The sequence below is a fragment of the Tupaia chinensis genome, unplaced genomic scaffold, assembly GCF_000334495.1.
Source record: "Tupaia chinensis unplaced genomic scaffold, TupChi_1.0 Scaffold144991_2, whole genome shotgun sequence".
Lineage (NCBI taxonomy): Eukaryota > Metazoa > Chordata > Mammalia > Scandentia > Tupaiidae > Tupaia > Tupaia belangeri.
The window spans coordinates 2359625-2371475 of NW_006204851.1; the positions used below are offsets into that span (position 1 = coordinate 2359625).

The window sequence follows — 11851 nt, forward strand, 5'->3', positions numbered from 1 at the left end:
TAGATACTGAACTGCAATGTGGCTTGATATGCAGCAAGTGGTAACCTAATTTACTAGTATATTCTGGTAACCAAGTAACTGAGACTTAGCCAATCAAAGCAGCTGAGCTTCAACCAATTACAGGCTATCAACTGATCACATCTTGTGCTTATTAAGTAACTGCCAACTGCAACCGATCAGGTTGGTTTTGCATATTATTTCCTTCATTTGCATGTTACTTCCTTTTCTCTGTTTATAAATCTAAGTTGTCTGAACCAGTTTAGGTTAGGAATGGCTGCCTGGTTCTAGGACCTACACCTTGCTCCATTAACTGTTAAATTTAATTGATCTCAAGGTTTGTTTTTGTTTTTGTTTTCTTTTTTTTAAGAGAATTTTGCTATAAGACAAGCGCACTTGCTGGAGAAACAGAGAGACAAAAAGCGAGAAATCACTCCTCACAGGGGGAATGGCCTTGCTGCAATCCCTTCCCCTCCATTCTCCTCTCAGAATTTTGGGCATGCATGTGCACACATCCGGCATGAGTCTGAAACCACCAGGTCTGGGACTTGAACTGTGATTAACCATGTGGGAGTCCAGTGGTGTAACCATTACACCATATGCTGGTCCCCAAGTTTTTCTTTTAATTGATGGTGTAGTTACCAGGATCCGAAGGAGAGTTTCCAGGGGTCCTCCAGGATCATCAAGTGAGGTATCTCTTTTCCTTTTCTCTCTTTCCTTCTTCCTTCCTTTTCCTGCCCCCTACCCCCACTCCCACTTCAGTACAAGTTGGATTCAGTTAAGAGGGCTTGGGTGTCTGAACTGGGTTCAGAGTGAAAGTAGATTTGACAGATTACTGGATTAGATTCGGTGTGGGTTAACCTAACTAGAAACAGCTTAGAAAAATAATGGTCATGGTGCAAAGCTTAATTTGGATACAATTATTTTTGAGGCAAACTAGAAATACAAGTGGTCAAAAACCCCACGAAGACAATGGAATGCATTTTTTAATCAGAAATTATCTCCCTAAAAGATTATTTGCAAAAATCAAATGAAAAACTTAAGCGACAGAAAGAGAATTACACAGACTGAATTAATTCTGTTTTTCTCTATGCCTTTACCTCAATTCTCTGAGTCTGTTAACTTTTTGGTCAAATTCATTCATTCTTTCTTTCTTTCTTTTTTCTTTTCTTTCTTTCTTTCTTTTTTTTTTTTTTTTTTTTTTTTTGCTAAAAATGATAGACAAATTGCTTAGAACTTTTTCCATCTCAATTCCTAATTCCTAAGGTTTTTCCGCAGAAAAATTTGATTGGTCTGTTACACAATCTTGTAGATAAAAGAAAAAATGAGTCAGTTTAGATCACAAGGCTTATTTGGAAACATTGTGAAACATTTTGAGTCCAAAATGAAACAAAGTTTTAATTAGGGTATGCTGTTAAAACTCAAAATGTATAGCAAGCCTTACCTTTGTTTAATGTGTTGTTTCTCTTTTGTCCATTTTGATTTATATTTCAAAAGTGTGTTAGTGAGAAGAATGACTTAGGATAATAGATAGCTGATCAATGTTTTACCTTTATGAGCAAACCAGTAATAATTATTAAACACAAGTGAATTAAATAGATGTAAGTAAAATAAAGTTTTAATTTAAGAGATGTTTTTCCTGTACTAAGCAGGCTTTAACATTCTCACCAAGAATTAGATGTTGAGGCTGAGGGAAATCTGTACAAACAACTTAATTCTTGTGCCCAGTAAAGAAAAACCTAAAAGGATAGAGATACAGTTTTGCCTTTGCAACAGTTTCTTATTGCAGAGAGATTAAAGATTAAAAAAAAATGTCTACTAGTTTTATTAGTCAACCTTCACCCTCTTCAAAACATAGATCCAAATGATACTTTCTGGCTTTCAGTCCCTTCTACACTACTGGTGGGGATGTAAATTACTATAGTTACTGTGGAAAACAATATGGAGGAGGTTCCTCAAAAACCTACAAATGGAACTACCATATGACCAATAATTCCACTCCTGGGTATCCACCCAAAGGGTAATCAAACACTCATTTGGAAAAAAATTTGCATATCCATGTTTATTACAGCATAGACATATGCTCTATAGACAGTAACTAAGACATGGAATCAACCCAAATGTCCAAGAACAGATAAATGGATTGATAAAAATGTGGCACATTTATACTATAGAATACTACTCACTCATAAAGAAAAGTAAAACCCTGAGATTAAAGAGGTTTGGGATCACTAATAAATATATTCTGATGGATAAATTCTATGGGAAAGCCACATGCTTCTAGAGTCTACAGATTGCTGATGTGACTATTCATAAATGCTTCCTTACCAGCGTCAGCGTTCACTTAAAATTAAGGTCACTTATGGGTTAAAAATTCTAATATGTCTGGTTGAAATTATTACAAATAAAAGAAAGTATGTATACAAGAGAAGGAAATATATTTTGGGAAAGAAAGAATTATAAAAACATTATTAAATGTTATAAAATTATAAATGATAAAATTTATAATATATCTTAATAAAATAATTATAAAATTATAGGATTATAAAAACATAAAAATATAAAATATATTTTTGTAAATTAAGTAATTTTATCTAATTCAGAGGTTATTTGAGGGTTATTTCATATATGGCTATCAGAAGGAAACAGAAACAAGGCAACCAGAAACCAGTAAGTAAAAGCTCTCTTGAAGAAAGATATGATGATGTATTTCTGATAAAGTTGAAAAGAAGAGCATAATTAGAATGACTGTATTTGTCCCATAATGGAAAAAGGGAGAGGTATAGAACAAAAAATTGACAGATAACAAAGTTGTAGTTTTGTGATAAAAGGGACTTTATATGTAAAGAAGCCACCCATGTTAAGGGACGTAGCTATACATTTTTCTGAAAGATTGAACATTAATGTCAAAGGTACCCTGATGCAAAATTAAAGTTATATTTTCTCTGCTAAAGCAGCAAGGTTTTCTTAAAGTATTGTTCTGCTCTCTTTTTTTTGGAGAGGTTTTCGCTATAGGGCGCGTGCACTTGCCAGACAGACAGAGAGAGACAGAGACAGAAAGCGAGAAATCACCCCCCCAGGGGGGATGATCACGCCGCAATCCCTTCTCCTCCATTCTCCTCTCGGGATCCTGGGCACGCACGCACACGCGCCCGGCGTGAGTTTTAAGCCACCGGGTCTGGGACGCGAACCGCGGTCGACTATGTGGGAGTCCAGCGACATAGCCATTATGCTAACTGCTGGTTCCCTTGTTCTGCTCTTTATAGGAAATTGTGAAAGGTCGTCTTTACCTTTTAGGTAACTAGTCTAGGAAACAGTAGCTCCCTGTGTCTCATGTTTTATTAGGTCCTTGATTACTTAATGAAAACTAAGCCTTGAAAGAAATTTTTTCTACAGCTATGTAGCTTTTCTGTATTTACCTTTCACAAATCTTTTGTCACTTGGTTTTGTTTCATAATATGTGATTCTACTTAAGTGTTTTAAGCTTTTTTGTATTTTCTACAAACCTCAAATCAAGGTCTAAATTGAGCTTTCTCTTTACCTTGAGTTGTCCTTGGAACATCTTGAATGGATATTTCTCTTTATAAAAAGAGATGAACTAATTTGATATGCTGAATTGTATGGGATGCATTGTGAAATGATAAGGTGGTTCTAACCCTTTTTTGAGTTATAGTTGTATGGATATGCATTTCAGAGTTTGTATTGAAATTGCCAGAAATCTTACCATACCATTGGACTAGGTAAGAATTCCCATTGTTCCAGTAAAGAAACTGATTGGTTCAGTAAAACTGTTATGAAAGAAATGATATAACAATTTTTCATGCTAAGTTAGCCACTATTGAAATTGTTAAGATATGTAACTTGGGGGCCAGTAGGTGCTGTGGAGATTAAGGTGATTGGATCCTACACGGCCAACTTTGTGGCTTGAGTCCTGGACTTGGTGGCTTGAAAAGTATGGTGGGTACATGTGCATGCATCCCCAAAATCTCATGAAGAGAATAGAGGAGAAAGAATTGAGGCATGACCATACCCCCCTTGGAGGAGTGTGATTTCTCTTTTTTTTTTTTTCTCCCTCTTTCTCTGGTGAGCACACATACCCTATAGCAAACTAAAAAAATAAAAAACAAACTTTAAGGGGCCAGCAAATGGCATGGTGGTTAAAGCACTGGATTCCCAAATGGCCAACCATGGTTTGAGTACTGGACCTGGCAGCTTGCTTTCTCATTTTCCCTCCCTCTGTCTGTCTCTGATGAATTGAAAACAATAATAGTAATGAATAAAATTAAATAAATAATTCTAAAAAAATGTTAAAAGATACATAATTTGAATGAATCCCATAAGATTGATCCAAGTCAAATTACATGAGATAACTTACTTAATAAACAGTACTATGTACCTAAACTGGAGAAATAAAATGAACATTTAAGAGAATGTAAATTCCATGTAAGTATGGACTTATAAAGAGACCTGGATGGCTGCCTGATCTTCCCTAAATCCTTGAAGCTTTCATTGTTAAAAGCTTCATACTTTACAACTCATCCTGGAATAGGCAAGAAAATCCTATTATAAAAAAGAATATTGGTAGGGTAAGTGTTCTACAATTGCTAAAACGGTTTACAATCAATGCTTGTTTGGGTTGCCAAACCCATGATCCCACAGCAGCTGAGCTTCAGCCAATGATACATAAAACGAATGCGAACTGCAGACAAACAGGTTAGTTTCACATGTCACTTCATTGTTTTATGTCATTTTCTTTTATCTGATTCATAAATCTAACATGCACATGCATTTGGGTGGAACATTTTGAACGAACTTGGGTCAGGAATGGTGCCTGGTTCTGGGTCTAGAATCTATATCTCTCTCTTTTTTCTTTTCAGAATTCCTTCAACTTTAATTATAGGACTAAAATCAGGCAGCCTCTGAGGATAAAATACAGTCCCTGGGAACAATCACAATGCTGCTGTTTTTTTTTTTTTTTTTTTTTTTAGTTTACAGGGGTATTTTATTTTTTGTTAAGTTGACAGAGTTATTTTTTTTATTAGCACAAGTGGTCAAAAGTTACTATAATTGTCCTCATTCCTTGATTCTCTCTCTCCCTCTCTCTCTTTTAACCAGTCTCTTGCTCTTCAAACAGAGGATACCCAGCCTCCACATTATCCCATGAAATGCTGCCACTGGCCAGATCACAGATTACACTGGGCAGTTCAGAGATCTCTGCCCTTATCTGCCACATGGAGTCTCGATCCCTCAGAGTAGCAATATATGAAGTCTTGTTCACCATATTGAAGTCAATAGTGATGGTGAAGGCCACACCAATATCATCAGTCTTTGCATAGTGTCTCCAAATGGGACCAGAGCAATCGTCTACTTTGTGAGACGTATTGTTCCTGGTCAGGCTTCAGATAATTCCTTGACAAATGACATGAACTCCTGCTTCTGGTTCAGTGGTGGGATGGAACATTTAAATGGAGCAACTAAAGCAGGGAAACTGAAGAATGTTTTCTGTTCCTCTCTCTCTCACATATGGAATGTGTGTTCAAATATGTATACATGATCTTTCCCAGGTCAAAGGAGGGTTCAATTACATTCAGAACAATTTCTTCTACATGTAGTGTTTTCTGGAATCTTTTTACATTGACCACATCTTTTGTTAACTGAAATGTTTTCTCTTCAGTTTCAATAGGGAATTACCCTTTCTCACTCAGTAGTAGTGTCTCCATTTCTTTTTTGTAACACTCATCACAAATGGTGAGGTACTCTTGGGACCAGCAGGTGGCATAATGGTTATGTCACTGAACTGCCACGTAGTCAACTGCAGTTTGAATCTCGGACCTGGCAACTTAAAACTCATGCCAGGCACATGTGCGTGTGTGCCCAAGATCCTGAGAGGAGAATGGAGGAGAAGAGATTGCAGCGTGGCCATCCCCCTGAGGGGTGACTTCTCACTTTCTCTCTAGGTCAGTCAGACGAGTGCATGTACCCTATAGCAAAAATCTCTTAAAAACCACAACAACAGAAAAATGGTGAGGTACTTCATCACTAGCTTTGCAGCCTTCTTATACACCTTAACAATTGCTCCCTTATAGGGTTCAAACTGAACAATACTGTTTTGGGCTCTTTCAGAGACTTTTCAGCTACAAATTGGATTTTGGTGGCTTGTGCATGACAGGAGAAGTCATAACCAGAACAATCTGCGCATCCAACAATCTCAATCCAGCCACAGAATTTTTTGGACTGAACATCCCAACAGTCACAGGCATAATGGGCCATCTCATTCTCCATGTGCTGTTGGAAGCAGAACTTATCTGCAGATACCCCAACCTTCACAAGGCAGAGGTAGATGTGACCAATGAAATAGCCTAATACTGAGTTGTTAAATCACTCCCTTTTGAACAGCATCTCCTACATGCGTTTTCTGAGCAGACTGTCTGTTGACCTGGAATTTTGCAGAATACAAATTAAGGTGGAAGTCTGCCACATTCTGGAACTTGAGATGGTCCTTCTCACTAGTAAGTGCTCAATTTCTGCCACTGTGAAGTCTCTGGTTCTGATCAATCCAGATTGAAGTGTGATCTCATTCCTAAAAGAATTCCCTATCTGGGCAATGGCAAAAGGCAACTTTTCTTGGTTGAATTCCAAAAGTTGTTTCAAAGTTTCTGGTCTCAAGAACCCATGCATGTTTCCTCCAGGCCTGATGAAGGTCTTAAACAATAAGTTAAAAGGTACTAGAGAGGGAGGATCATTTCTTGTAATGGGAGAGATTTCACTGTAATTTATAAAAAGATCCCCAAGTCTTTGTTGTCCATAGTTATCAAGCTAGGCCAAGACACTTTCCATCTCTGATTTCTTCTCAGGAGAACACTTCTTATAAGACATTAATGTCTGTAAATGAGCTTTCAATAGATGGTCGACATGAAAACATTCTCCATTTTTCGGTCTTTTACCATGAAATCAGCAAATTTGTCTACATGGCCAGAGGGTTTTTGTTTTGTTTTAATTAATTAATTTATTTTTAGAGTTTTTTCCTATAGAGCGTGTGCCCTTGCTGGAGCAACAGAGACAGAAAGTGAGAAATCACCCCCTAGGGGGTGACCATGCTGCAATCTCTTCTCCTCCATTCTCCTCTTGGAATTTTGGACATGTACACACATGTCCCCAGTGTGAATTTTAAGTGGTCAGGTCTGGGACTCCAACCCCAGTAGACTATGTGGGAATTCAGTGATACATCTATTACCATATGCTGGTCCCCAGAGGTCCTTAAAACTGGCTCAGGGGTCAGCATGGTGCAATCAATCTCCAGGATTTGTTCCACTTGGAAAATGCTGTCTCCAGGTCTGAATTATGTTGTTCAAAGCACAATCATATAGACCACTACCATCTCCCTAAATAGCAAATCTTGATCATAGAAAAACGTCCTCTTTAAGGTGTCTTCCATTTTTGCTCTGTCTACAGTGTCATTTTTGGGCTGTAATGCCAGTTCCTTTACTTCCAGAACTTTCTTGCAGGCTTTGAGCTCAGGTACTGCTTTGTCTGCATCTATTGTATTGGCATACTTTATCATCTTTCAGTTTCTACACAAGATCTCCCTAGATGGAAAGGTGCCAGCACCTCCTAAGTCCTTGCACTGCTGCTCCTGGAGGCAACAGCAGACAATGAGATTGGGCGCAGTCTGGCATGCTGAGGGGCCAGCGGGGAGCAGCAAGGGCAGGGCCAGGAGCTGGGCTGGCAGCAATAACAGCAATGGAGCAGCATGGGTGGCTCTAAGGAGTGCCTGATGCCGAGAGGGCATAAGTGCCTAGTGCAGTCCTAAGCGGGTGGTGGCAGAAGTGGCGCACCTGCCCCAGCCAGGACCATGATGAAATCCTACAACTTATCTCTTGCTCAACTAAACTGTGTTATATTTAACTCTTCTCAGGTTTTCCTTTTAACATTATATATTAGGTAACACTGCTAGTGGGATTTGAAGCAGCACCTATAATTAGGGTTGACAAATTTAGCAAATAAAAACATAGGAGACCCAGTTACAATTGAATTTTAGCTAAACATTTTATTGTAAGTATACCCCTTACAATTCTGGTATATACTTATACTAAAACATTATTCATTATTCATCTGAAATTTAAATTTAGCCAAGTGTCCTGCATTTTATTTCATTTAAAATTTTTATTCCCAGAGTATGCATGCACTTACCAGAGAGAGGGAGAGGGAGAAAGCACCCACCTCAATGGGAGTGCTCACATGCAATTCCTTCCTCTCCATTTTTCCATCTGGTCAGGATTTTGTGCACACACACACATGTCTGGTGTATTTTTCAAGACTCTGGGCCTGGACTTGAACCACATGGTTGGCCACATGGGATCTAGAAATATTAGCTACCAGGCCACAGGGCTGGCCCTAGTCTCTTGTACTTTACATGACAATCCTACCATAATCAAACATGAAGTTTTCAGCAGTGAAACCTGTGAATGCTTAGATGCAGTAGGATAAATAGGGACCAAAATTTTCTTCCCAACAATTCATCTCAGATTTTGCCACCACATGAGTTTTGATAGAAAATTTATTAAAAAACAATCTTTTGATTTTTAGAACTTGGTGGATTTTGGAATTACGGACCTATAATTGTTTAGTAAATCTTCTTAACATCAACGATACATGGTGAGATGTGTTCATACCTTCAGTGTACCTAGTTTTTAAGGACCACAGCCTCTACTTTTATATATTTTTTTCTAGACACAGGATGAGTGCAGGTATTAAAGACCCTTTCGTGCTGGGGTGCATGGATAGCACTAAGGTATAACCAAGTAATTTTCACATATATAAGAAAGCTTAAATGGTGGGTTCATGACTTGTGGGCTGCCCATTTCCTTTCATATATTCAGTGTGAAATCAACATTAAGGAGGTGGAGGAAACTGAACCCCCACCTATATTAACTTACACTTTTTGAAAACATATATTGAACTCTAACTTGGGGCTGGCTTTTTTTTTTGGAGAGATTTTCCACTATAGGGTGCGTGCGCTCGCCAGACAGACAGAGAGAAAGAGAGACAGAAAGCGAGAAATCACCCCGCAGGGGGGATGGTCACGCCGCAATCCCTTCTCCTCCATTCTCCTCTCAGGATCTTGGGCACGCACGCACACGCACCTGTCATGAGTTTTAAGTCACTGGGTCCGGGAGGCGAACCGCAATCGACTACGTGGGAGTCCAGTGACATAGCCATTACACTAACTGCTGGTTCCCAGGGGCTAGCTTTTGATTTCTGGTGGGACTTGCCAAGTCTTTGTGCTTGGGTCTTTATTTGTGTAATGGTGACAATCCCTTTCACAGGGCTGATGTGATGATCAAATGGCACATGTGTGGGAAAGTGCTTTGAAGAATTTCCAACACCAAACTGACAGCATTCCTCATACATCTTTGCTAGTATAACAGCATAATGTCCAAAGATGTTTCTAATAAGTAGTGTGGGAACATGATCTTTGTAGTCAGACAGGTCTGGAGCTCAAATTAAAGTCTATCACTTGGAAAAGTAAATTAATCTCGCCCCACCTGAAAAATGAGGGTTATAATAGTAACCCATGTCATAGGGTCATTAAGAGGATTAAGAGAGTTAATTCAATGCCTGGGAACTAGGAAACAAAAATTATTTTAAATTATAATTAATTTATTATGACTATTTTAGAGATTTTTGCTATAGAGCACGTGTGCTAACCAGAGAAACAGAGAGAGACAGAGAGATAACACAAAATCACTCCCCCCCCCATGGGGTTGGCCATGCCACACTCTTCTCTCCTCCATTCTTCCCTTGGGATTTTGGGCACACATGCACAAATGCCTGGCATGAGTTTTAAGCCTCTGGGTCTGGGACTCCAATTGTGGTTGACTATATGGGAGTCCAGCAATGTAACATTTATGACATCTGCTGGCCCCAATTTATTATTATTTTTAAATTTGCTATAGGGCATGTGTGCTCACCAGAGAATGAAGAGTGAGAGGGAGAGAGAGAGGGAAAGTGAGCCAGGTCCAGGACTTAAACCACAGTCAGCCATGTGGGAGTCCAGTTCCTTAACCACCATGCCACCTGCTGGTCCTCAAAAGTTATTTTTTAATCACGAATTATTACAAGGATTAAATGAGGAATATTAGCTCAATAAATGTTAGCCATTTCTATCATTATGACTATTATTATTATGAGATAGGGACTCACTGCTTCCTGGATATGTAGTTTTGAAGGGACCACATATATCATTTGACACAGTCCAATCCATGCCTAGTATGCATGTCCCAGCACTACTTCCATTATCAATTGCTCTGAATGTTATGAGAGTATGTTCTTACATGTCAGTTACTATCTTGTAATTCTAGAAAGGAGACCAATGACGGTGATAGTAGAGGTAGGGATGATGCGGTAGGGAAGGAAGAGTGTTGGAGAAGTACATTCAATTGGAGTCAGTACAGTACTCATTGTATAGTCATATTTTACAAATAACTCTATTTTAGTTCAAGAATGAAAAACTGGTATTTGGGACATAGGCATGGCTCCCTACAGCTAAAATCTCATTCCCAGGGGAAACGTCTAACAAATAGCGACAAAATCAGATTCCTGCCCTCACATGATGGAGCTTCCAGGGCCTGACAGGAGCCACAGTGAAGCCAGGATACTTTCTCACTAATGATAGAAATAGGAAAGTCAATTCTCAAGAGAACAGAGTTCGTGTAGCTGAAGGGAAATCAAACTAGCTGGAATCCCTAAGGAGTAATTATTTCTGCTGAGCATCAAGACTACTTGGGCCTTCCTTAGTGGCTTGATTTTAGAGGCGTGTATATATCTTCAGCTGTGTCCTTTCTTCTTCCTTTTAAAGACCAGCATTAAGGTGGGCTTTTAATTATAATGATTTGTTAAGTACTTTACTATGTGCCCAGAACTTCACATTTATTCATTCCTTTAATCCTTAATTCTCACAATGACTCTACAGATGAAGAAACTGAGACAACAGAGAGAGATTAAAGAACTTGTCTAGTAAGTGGTAAAAGCCAGATCTTAAGCCTAGTTCTGTCTGAGTATACCATTGTGGTCTAACCCAAAGACATTAAACCATAGCCTGTGGGCCAAATACAATCTGTTACCAGCTTTTATAAATGGAGTTTTACAGAAATACAGCTATATTCACTTATTGTATTTTTGTATTACCTATGGCTGCTTCGTACTATAATGGCAGACTTGAGTAATTACAAGAGACCATATTGTCTACAACCTCTAAAATATTTGCTCTGTGTTCCTGTACAGAAGAAAAAATTTTGCTGGGCCCTACCTTTAACCACCATACTACACAGTCTCTGGGGTAGAGGCTTTGGAGTTAGACAGATCCGAGGTCTGACTCTGGCTTTGCCACTTAATAACAATATGTCCTTGGACAAGGCCTTTTATTTCTCTGTGCCCCCATTTCCTGATCTGTAAAATGGGAGTAATACTGCCTATTTACTAGGGTTGCTATGAGGATTAAATGAGATACTATGTATGAAGAATTCTTAGCACAGAGCTTGGTTGTCTGGCAAATAATAAGCTCTTAAAAACAGTAAATTATTTGGAGCAGTATTGATAACAGGTGAACTGTAGTTCTATGCCTGGCACATAGTGAATGTCAAATATCAATAGCTGATTTGTCATTTTCTTATTCTTGCTGACTTGAATTGACAGAGATTTAAGGCTAGAAGTAAACGAGTGAAGATTCACAAGATAGGACAGTGAACAGTGTGGTTTCGGCCTGGAGGGGGATTGATTGCTGGGGATTCACTCTGGAACAAGTTGTTTAATGCTCTAAGTCTGTACCATATCATACGACCAAAGTGCATATGTC

At 38.7% G+C, this 11851-nt stretch overlaps 1 protein-coding gene and 1 pseudogene across 1 annotated transcript in view; both read right to left on the reverse strand.

Moving 5' to 3' along the window:
• The window catches only part of TRPC5 (transient receptor potential cation channel subfamily C member 5), a 235155-nt gene that overhangs the window by 116284 nt on the left and 107020 nt on the right, over positions 1-11851 (reverse strand). The window lies entirely within an intron of this gene.
• LOC106733792 (glycine--tRNA ligase-like) lies at positions 5036-7786 on the reverse strand (annotated as a pseudogene).